Source organism: Trichechus manatus, unplaced genomic scaffold, assembly GCF_000243295.1.
Source record: "Trichechus manatus latirostris isolate Lorelei unplaced genomic scaffold, TriManLat1.0 scaffold00012, whole genome shotgun sequence".
Classification (NCBI taxonomy): Eukaryota; Metazoa; Chordata; class Mammalia; order Sirenia; family Trichechidae; genus Trichechus; species Trichechus manatus.
Genome location: NW_004443948.1, coordinates 15,871,870 through 15,882,155, shown reverse-complemented (window position 1 = coordinate 15,882,155; position 10,286 = coordinate 15,871,870).

Sequence of the window (10,286 nt, the reverse complement as noted above, 5' to 3'; positions counted from 1 at the left end):
ACAGAACAAAATAGTTTCTCATTTAACAGTTAGTACACATGTTGCCCTAAGACAATGGTTAACAACCTCACAACATATCAACACTATCCTTACTCAACCTTGGGCTCCCTATCACTAGCTTTCCTGTCCCCTTCTGCCTTCTGGTCCTTGTCCCTGGACTGTTGTGCCTCATTAGTCCCATTTGGCTCCATGGGGCTGTCCACTCCCCGGCTGAACGGCGAACCTCAGAAATGACTTTACCACTGAGCCAAAAGGGTGTCTGGGGGCAGAGCCAACTTTTAAAATAATTTTTGAAAAGCATAATTGTTTTATGGATGCAATAGTAAATGGAAATATTAACCAAATAATCAAAATAGAAAATCTAAACTAATATGCTTGATAAAATTTAACCTCAAATAAATATTTAAATTGAAAACCTGATTTTCTACCAGAAACTCTAGGCAGAATATCGTACAATATTACACTACTTCATTAACATTACTCCCAAACAGTTGTAGCTGGAACAGAAACTAAAGTTTTAGAATGTTAGCAAAACATTGTACCTGGTTTTGTGAGACATAAAATGAGCAACTTTAGGCCCACGTTTCTCTCTCCTTTCACAGGGAAAGTGGTGGTTGTGTGGAGGTTAATTCAGGGGTGACTGTATCACAACGTTCAAACTTACCTGCCTATTCTTCCAAACTATGATTTGCAATACATTCTTATACCTCTGGCTTTGGGACCTGAAATTAGACCCATAGATTTGTGAAGTTGGAATGGACCTTAGATAATTTTTAGGTCATCCTTTTTATTCTAGAAATGAGGAAAATTAGATAGATAAAGGTGAAGAGACTGCTCAGGGTCGTATCGGTATTTCAAGGTAGAACTAGGCAGGACTAGAGTTCGTTCCAATGTCATTTAAACTTCTCCCCATCTCTCAGATCAGACACATATTTGGCCACTGAGAACACATTAATTGGTTGTGACTTTGTTGAACATTCTTTTTTGTTTATCTGATTTTGATTTTCTCACAGTCGATTTATATAATTAGGGTTCACAGTTATCCTACCTGACTTCGGTTAGGTTAACTCTAGCTGTTGTTATTGTGTACCATCGAGTTGATTCTGATTCATAGCGACACTTTAGGATAGTGTAGAACTGCCCCATAGGGTTTCCTAGGCTGTAATCTTTATGGGAGCAGATTGCCAGGTCTCTTCTCTTGCAGAGCTGCTGGTGGGTTCAAAGCACAGACCTTTAGGTTAGCAGCCAAGCACTTAACCATTGTGACACCAAGGCTCCTTTAACTCTAGCTAGTTAAAGAAAAAATAAATGCATTAAAGGATATCAGGAGCTCCATAAAATTTAGTTTGGGCAAAGAATCAGGCCTGGAGTTTGTGCGACTAGAAAGGGTGTCCAGATGCCACCACCAGATTGCTCTAGCTGAGAACTAGGACAGTTATTACATAATCCAGGGTGATGCTGAGGGAGCTGCTGACCCTGGGCCAGTGGGCACTGCTGCAATTATCCCTTATAAAAAAAGGATGTCTCTCTGCCATGCTTTAGTACCCACAGCAAAATGGATCTGGATATAATGCCCTTCTTCAAGAATCTCTCTTTTCAATAGAAATATCAAGAAGATTAATCTGCCTGTGTTCTAGGTTTTGTGTCCTAGGGAAAATGGTTTGGTGGTTTTATCTTGGAGACAAATTCATAAGGTGAAAAATTTCCCATGCACAGGCACACTGTTCAAAAGTCATGGTATGCCCAAAAAGCATGAACGATGTTCACTATAAGGCTTTAGAATATCATCATTGCTTGACCAAGACAAAGTATACGTTTTTTCCAGATACTGGCTTGTAGTCCACAAATTAAGGCATCTTTAGATGATGCAAAAGCAGAGAAAATAATAGGGAAATTGCAAAATTGTAAAAAGTATATGTTAAAGTTGTGGGTGAGGAGAAATTAATGCTCCATTCTCCAGGTCTCTTGCTCTCTTTGTTTTTCACAATCCAACTTCTATTAAGTGAATTCCTATCCATAAGTTAGAAATCAGTTGTTAGTATTTCTTGAGTATCCTTATTAGTTTCAATCATTCTGGAAGCTTCATTATATTTTGTCATATATCAACCCATTTAAACAATTGAGAATTGAATTCTTAACTGTTTATGTTTATGCAAGGTAAAGCTAACTATAGTCTTCAAACAGGAAACGATTCGCCTAATTTTGAAACTGTTGTAAAAATGTTCAACTGTCAATCATGAGCATAAGGTAATTTCTCAGGGGGCATGTGGTCCCTTTGAGTTGCCTGGGCAAAGTCTAAAAGTAGCTACCATTCACCGAGCCCTTAGCACAGCGATGTCCTTAGCATTGCTCTATGAACTTTATTTCTGTTAGCATTTTTTTTTTAATTTAATTTCTACCTGATTTTTGAGTAGTCACCATGATTATCCCCATTCTCCAGAGAAGAAAACTGAAATATAAAGTAGACCAAGGTCATACAGTTGGTGCGTAGCAGAGTAAAGAATTTTCAGAAAACAGTCTTGCACCCAGAACACACATCCTGTATAATCCTCTTTTCTTCAGGTGGGAGGACCTGTGGATGTGATTAAGATGAATATACCGTGTCCTGCCAAAAGAACAAACAAACGAGTCTTAGAAGAAATGCAGCTAGACTGTTCCTTTAAGGATGGCAAGACTTTGAGTCGCTTACTTTGACCCTGTCATCAGGAAATACCAATCTCTTAGAAAAGGGCATCATGTTTGAGAGAAGGTAGGGAAACCCTCACTGAGATGAATTGACACAATAGCCACAACAATGGACTCAAATATATCAAAGGTCATAAAGACAGCACAGGACCAGGCAACATTTTGTTTTGTTATCTGTATAGAACGTCCTTCAAGAACCTCTCTTCTCAACAGAAGTATTGATACAACTAAAAACAACAACATCTTATAAGGAAAAGGTAACGGGATAGTCATTTCTGTGGCTACTCTATTTTATATAAGACTTTACTGTTGCCAGCTGGAGATTCTCCTACTGGATTTGAAAAAGTAACCTACTGTGTTTTGAGAGGCAATACGTCTAGAACCAGTGGATGGCCTCAAGAGTTGAAAGCAAACCCTGTTGACAGTCTGCAAGAAAACAGGGGCTTCAGTCTTAACAGCTGTAAGGAGCTGAATTCAGTTCATCAACCTGAATCACCTTGGGGGAGCACCCTGAGCTCCAGATGAGAATCACAGACTGGCAGGCACCTTGTCTTCAGTCTTGTGAGAGCCTGAGCAGAGAACTTAGTTGAGCCATACTCGAATTCCTGACCCACAGAAACTGAGATAGTGACGTCATGCTGTTTTTTAACTCTGAAGTGATAATCTGTTACACAATAGAAAACTAATGCACTTGATAAAAGTCAGCTTGCCCACAAAGTCTCTGCTCTTTCCCATTATGAATTGTTGCCTCTAAGAGGAAGCTGCATTAAGTCAGTCCGGTAGAACTGGCACAGGGACCCTATACTCTGGGCCAGGCTGGTGGGTAATACCACTTTTGTTATGGATTGAATTGTGTCCCCAAAATGTGTGTCATCTTAGCTAGGCCATGATTCTGAGTATCGTGTGATGGTCCACCATTTCATTATCCGATGTGATTTTCCTAGGTGTTGTCAATCCTGCCTCTATGATGTTAATGAGGCAGGATTAGAAGCAGTTATGTTAATGAGGCAGGACTCAATCTACAAAATTAGACTGTATCTTGAGTCAATCTCTTTTGAGATATAAAAGACAGAAGCAAGCAGAGAGATAGTAGGACATCATTACCACCAAGCAAGAAGAGCCAGAAGTGCGTGTCCTTTGGACCCTGGGTCCCTGTGCTGAAAAACTCCTAGACCAAAGAAAAATTGATGACAAGACCTTCCTCCAGAGCCGACAGAAAGAGAAAGCCTTCTCCTGGAGCTGGTGCCCTGAATTTGGATTTCTAGCCTACTAGACCATGAGAGAATAAACTTCTGTTTGCTAAAGCCATCCACTTGTGGTATTTCTGTTATAGCAGGACTAGATAACGAAGACAACTATCATTAGAGCATTGTAGTTGTATCCTCTGATGAACAACTCTAAAGGTGAACTGTTGATAGTTAAATTTCAACTGAGTACTAATCTGTGGTTAGCTGTCTAACACTCCTTTGAAAGAATATCAAGAAAGCTGCCCCAACCATTAGTTTGATTCTATTAGCAAATAGATGCACATCAGGTTCTTCAGTTTTGAATAAATTTTCTTTTCATGCAAAATAAAATTTTATGGTCCAAAAGAATATATACAGTGTAAAATCATAATAGATGATATTTTAAATGGATTCTGTATACCTTAGTACCTAGTTTTGCAGCTATGTCATACCATTATGAGGTAAAGATGTGATTTTTCTTGTTTATTTGTTTTTGCTTTCTCCTATCTTTATCACAAGAATATAACAAAAAAAATTGTAGTCATTAGTGAATTTGTATTCCAAACTGTTCTTATATTGAGTTCTTATATCAAGAGAAGATAGATAAATTGAAACAATTTTAAGAAAGTGAACAAATGAAATGAACATGGTTATTAAATATAATAGCATAGGAAATCAAGAAAATGTAGCCCAATGGAGATTTCATTAGTATGCAGACAGCCATAGGCTATGCCCTAACTCTCCATTGTCAAAGTTAACTAGCTATCCTATAAAAAAGTCTTTGATATAGAGCCCTATGTTTGTCCTAGAAATATAAAATATATATACATTTTTATTTAAATGTAAAATAGTAATTGTTGTTTACCCTTGAGATAGTGTAAATAATTTTTCATTTTACTATCCTGGGAAAGAACTATAGAAGTGGCTTCTTAAAAACTGTATAGTCATGCATAATTTTTATTAATATTTTCAAAGTATAAAGATATTGCTAAATAATAGCATTTATTTCCAGATCTGTACAAAGGTAAGGTCATTAGCCACTAATTTTGCCATATTGTCTACTATAACAAAAAAAAGCTATAGCTAATCCTGTGTACAAAAGCAGCAGATACCTAAAAAATATCTACCTAGGGAATAAAATATCCTTAAATAACAATCTTTCCTCCAAAGTGACATATTTTCCATAGTATTAGGGCACAAATGGAAATTATTTGACAAAGTGATGTTTGAAACATATATACATATTTATGGCCTGATGCTAATTTGTATATTTATACTGTTTTTTTTTTTAATTTAAGCATACATATGCCTATCTATATGATGCATATTTGAGATTTTGCTTAGACATACTGATTCAGTTGAGGGATTACTCCAAATTTTGCTTGTAAATATTTTTGATTAGCTATTCAAGGAATAGTCTGTACATTGAAAACCCATCCATCACAGGGCAGTGCAGATGGTAATCATTCTGTACTCTATTATTCTGTGTTCTCAATGAGTATTCTTATTCGTGTTCTTAATTGCACCCTAAATAGGATTTAGGGTTGCTTTCTCTTGCCTTGTGCTCCACGAATTCTCACTTTAAATCCCTTTAAGGGTATAACAGCCTCTGTGGAAGGCTCAATTTATCATCCAGCTTTTATACAAATGTGACATGACCTCATTATATTTCTGTCACTGGATTTTATTGCTTTAATAATCCATTGCAATATTTATAGAATGTCATGATGAATCATACTATATTTATCATAGCATACAATAAATAGCATGACATACTAATAAATCACTCCATTTTAAAGAGTGTTGAAATTATTCTTTGTAAACTTACATCAAAACGATGAGTCAGCATATAGAGTATCTTAATCAAATCTATGTCTTGCACAAATTTATACCTTAGAATGGTTAATGCATATACCAAAACCAAACCAAATCCACTACTGTTGAGTCAGTTCCGACTCATAGCGATCCTGTAGGACAGAGTAGTACTGCCCTGTAAGGTTTCCAAGGCCATAAATCTTTACAGAAGCAAACTGCCACATCTTTCTCCTGCCCAGTGGCTGGTGGGTTGGAACTGCCGAACTTTCAGTTAGCAGCCAAGTGCGTAACCACTCTGCCACCAGGGTTCTTTGTTAATGCAGACAGAAACTCAAATGTTTTAACTAATTTCTCATTTTTCATGTAACTAAACTTCTCTATTGTACAAAATATTAAACTCCAACCTCAAATATTTATTTATTAAGGAGGTATTGTCTTAAGAGAGATTCAACTAACTAAAGACATAAAGCTTTGTATAAATTGAGATTTCCCGTAAACGTTGTTCTGATTACCAGAAGTGGATGGTAGGAAAAACATCAATAGATACTAGCTATTGTTTACACTAATAACAGGGAATAAGAAGAATATATTTGATAAAATGTAGTAGAGATTGACCACCAAATTTAATCAAACAGATTAAAAAATTCCTTAGTTTCCTTTGTTTTCCTAGCAATGAAGCAAACCAGAGCCTTGGAATTGTTAGAAATCACTGTGGTTTATCTTGAGTACCCATAGATTCTTCAGGGTGCATATAAGTTACTGGAGAGAGATTCTGCTCTTTCTATTCTTTCTCATCCCATAATGTTTAACTATACTTAGTGTTGTAGCAAAAACATCTTTAAGAGGGCATAGTATCTTCACATTATGAAGTGAAAAATCTATCTTTCTTTTGTAGAGCTTCACAAGTGTTCTAACTTCTAAGATTTTTTTTTTTTTTTACTCTCTACTCTTGTCAGATGAAAAATGTAACGGAAAAATGCCCCTCTGAAAGGTACATATTTGCATATCATTTCAACACTGATAAGTTTTTTAGGATTTTTTAACACTTTGGTAAGAACAGAACTTTCAAAGGAGTGAAAAGTCAGTGTTTGATGTTGATTCCTCAGCTATCATTTCCCTTATTTAATATACTTACTGAGCAGCTAATGTGACAAGACACTACTTTAGGTGCTGAAGATACGGCAGTGAGCAATAAGCAAATATCCCTGCCCTCAAGACACAAAGGAAAAGAGGGAGTGAGCTATGTAGCATAGCATAGTGGTTAAGAGCATAGACTTTGCAGGTTTAGAGGCCTGTGGGTACTTGGTGTGTGCTAGGAAGAGTCCAGTGTTATTGGCTTGCAGTGAACCAGGGGGAAGGTGAGAACAGGAGGTAGAGAGTTAACAGGGCCAAATTGGAGGCTTTCTTTAATGTCACCTTAGGCTTTTACTTTGAATGAGATAGAAAGCCATTAGAGGGTTTTTATCTAGATATTCATTATTTAGGATAACTCTGGTTCCTGTAGCTATGTGGCTGTAAGAGGCTCGGACTGTGTTCTTAGGAAGAGCCGTGTCTCCCCACTGTATGCTAGATCCCATGATCTCTCACCTAACTCAGGGACATCCTTCTGCCAGTATTTCCATCTCTTCTGCTTCATCGGTTCTCCTTCTAATGAATAATTCCCTTCATACAAACATGCTACACTTATTTTATAATCAAAAATAAAACAGCTTTCTAGATTATACAACCCTATCCAGGTACTGCCTCCTTTCTCTGATCCCCCCAGCAAAACTCCATGAAGTAGTCTGTATCCATGGTTCTCAAATTCTTTCCTACCAGCTTTTTAGAAATTCCACCCCAATCAGTCTTTTCCTTCATTACTTAACACAATTTGTCTTTGCTACGGACAACGTTGACCTCCGTATTTATTAATTCTTGGTCTTTTCACAGAAAATGGCGGGGCGAATCGCTCATTTCTCCTTGAAACATTTCCTTCACTTGGTGAAGTATTCAAGTGGTATTCACTTGGTTAGTATTCAAGTGCAATATTCATTTTTTTTTTTTTAACCTACTTCATGAGCTACTGCTTCTGAAACTCCTTTGCCGATCCGTCATCTTCCTGATCTTTAAATTGCAGGATGACAGGGTAAATTCTGTTACTTCGTTTCTCTATCCGCAGTCCTTCCTTTTCTGATCTATACTGTCTCGTGCCTTTAGCTCCCATGTGTATCCTGCTGCATTCCAAGTTAGTATCTCCAGCCTTTATTCCTCCACTGAATTCCAGAATTGTATTTTCAACTGCCTGGTTATTATTTCTTCTTGAAATCTAGCAAGTAAGATAGTATCTCATTAGCAACTATCTCATTTATAATATATTGTATTCAATACAAAATATTATGAACTGGTTAGGTTATCTGGCTTTATACTATGTAATTGCCCTTTTTAATTTATATTTATACAGGGTTTATGTGCTTTGTGACATTTAGAGTATATTCGTATTTTTAAGTATTTCTTATTTCAGTCAAGGCTTAGGATTCTTCAAATACATATAACTACTTTGATTTACAATCAGTCTTGTGAGCAATTTGCTGGTTTTCTAATGGATTCCTTTGAGGTCATAGATGCTTTAAGGACTGATCTTGGCATTCAAACGCACTAAAGAATGTTGAAAAGCACCAGTAGTGATGCCAGTAATGATTCCCAAATTGAGCAGATAATATGCTTCAAAAATAGCTCAATATTATTTGTAAAGTGAACCTTCTGATCTTCCCCCAAATCTGATTCTCCCATAGTCTTGTCTATCTCAGTAAATGACAACTCTATTCTAGAATTATTTAAATAAAAAAATCATGGAGCATCTTTGACTCATATATATAATATCTAATGTGTCAGGAAATCTTGCCAGTCTACTTTTAAATTGAATACAGCATCTAGATATTTTTCACCTCATTCGCTGATGACTGTTCTGCTCTGAGCCATTAGGCCCCAATGGAATATTGCCGTATCATCATTTGAGTCTCTTAATCAAAGCATGTGAAGCTAAACAACAGGTTTATTACTACCTACATAGTTCTTTATGTCTGAAATAATGATTATTGTACTTAGTGAGTCATATAATTGACTTAAAATTATTTTACCACATTAAAAATATCTAAACTATGTTCTTTGTAATCATTAAATACATCCTACAATATATTCTTTAGGAAAGTCTTGAACCTCATCCTATGTATGAGTTTCAATAGTGTGTGCTTACTGAGAAGCAAGAACCAAGTTCAGAGGTATAACCTAAGAGAAAGTCTAAGCTGAATTCAGAGGGAAGACAGCTATCATTTTATCTGGATTTGAGATTGTTTGTGAGTGTTAATGTCACAAGAGCAAGTGGATTCTACATAAAGGGAGCCTTATAAGTATCTTTTTAGTCATCTAGTTTTTATATCCCATGTAATTAAACATTGTATTCCCTGGAGCAAAGGTAACATTCTATGGTTCGTAATTTCTACATTGCTAAGAATTTAATTTGTTCATACCATTTAACTGGTTTTCAGTCATAACTGGATTTTTGTGGTGTTTAGTGTACCTGAGTGGATTATTTAATTCATTCAAAGCCTTCAGATAAGTATAATTGTTTGTCTTGAGTTCCTTCATCATGAATGCGTTCTTAAGATTTCATGTTTGTCAAAAATTGTTTTAAGGTTCTCATAAAGCAATGTGGAAATGGAATTCTTCCATCATTTTCAAAGATAAATGGAAGAGCTTAGAAATTAATTTGACCTCTTTGCTGCTTTGGTATCCTAGTTAATTACTATATAGTTTCCTATAAAAGCCATTATCTCATTAGTAACTATCTCATTTATAATATGTTGTATTCAGTATAAAATATTATGAACTGGTTAGGTTACCTGGCTTTATGCTCTGTAATTGCCCTTTTTGATTTATATTTATACAGGGTTTATGTGCTTTGTGACATTTAGAGTATATTCGTATTTTTAAGTATTTCTTATTTCAGTCAAGACTTAAGATTCTTCAAATACATATAACTGCTTTGATTTATAATCAGTGTTGTGAGCAACTTGCTGGTTTTCTAATGGATTCCTTTGAGGTCATAGATGATTTAAGGAATGATCTTGGCATTCAAACGCACTAAGAATTTTGAAAGTCACCGATAGGGATGCCGGTAATGATTCACGAATTGAGCAAATAATATGCTTCAAAAAATGGAGCACCATGTACATTTTCATGATTATAATTTAATTATTGTTGATGAAAAACTGACTTTTACAGATGAAAATAAATGTAGGTTTGTAGATTACTAATGACAAGCTGATGCTCTTTCTGGTAGTTCAGTTTAACTTTTCTTCTTCATGCAGCAATAAAAAGTATTTCGTGGAACATGCTTCAGGGCCAAAGAAAGCCTGTTAACAGTCATCTCTACTGTATATATTCTCAAATCCATGTTACACCACATCCTTTCATAATTTATAAGCCAGTGGTTTATGACATTTAAAAAAAAAGATGTTTCTCAAATCACTTGGAATTTGTTCACACGCTGTGTTTTAGCATTCTAGGAGCATTTCGGTGGAT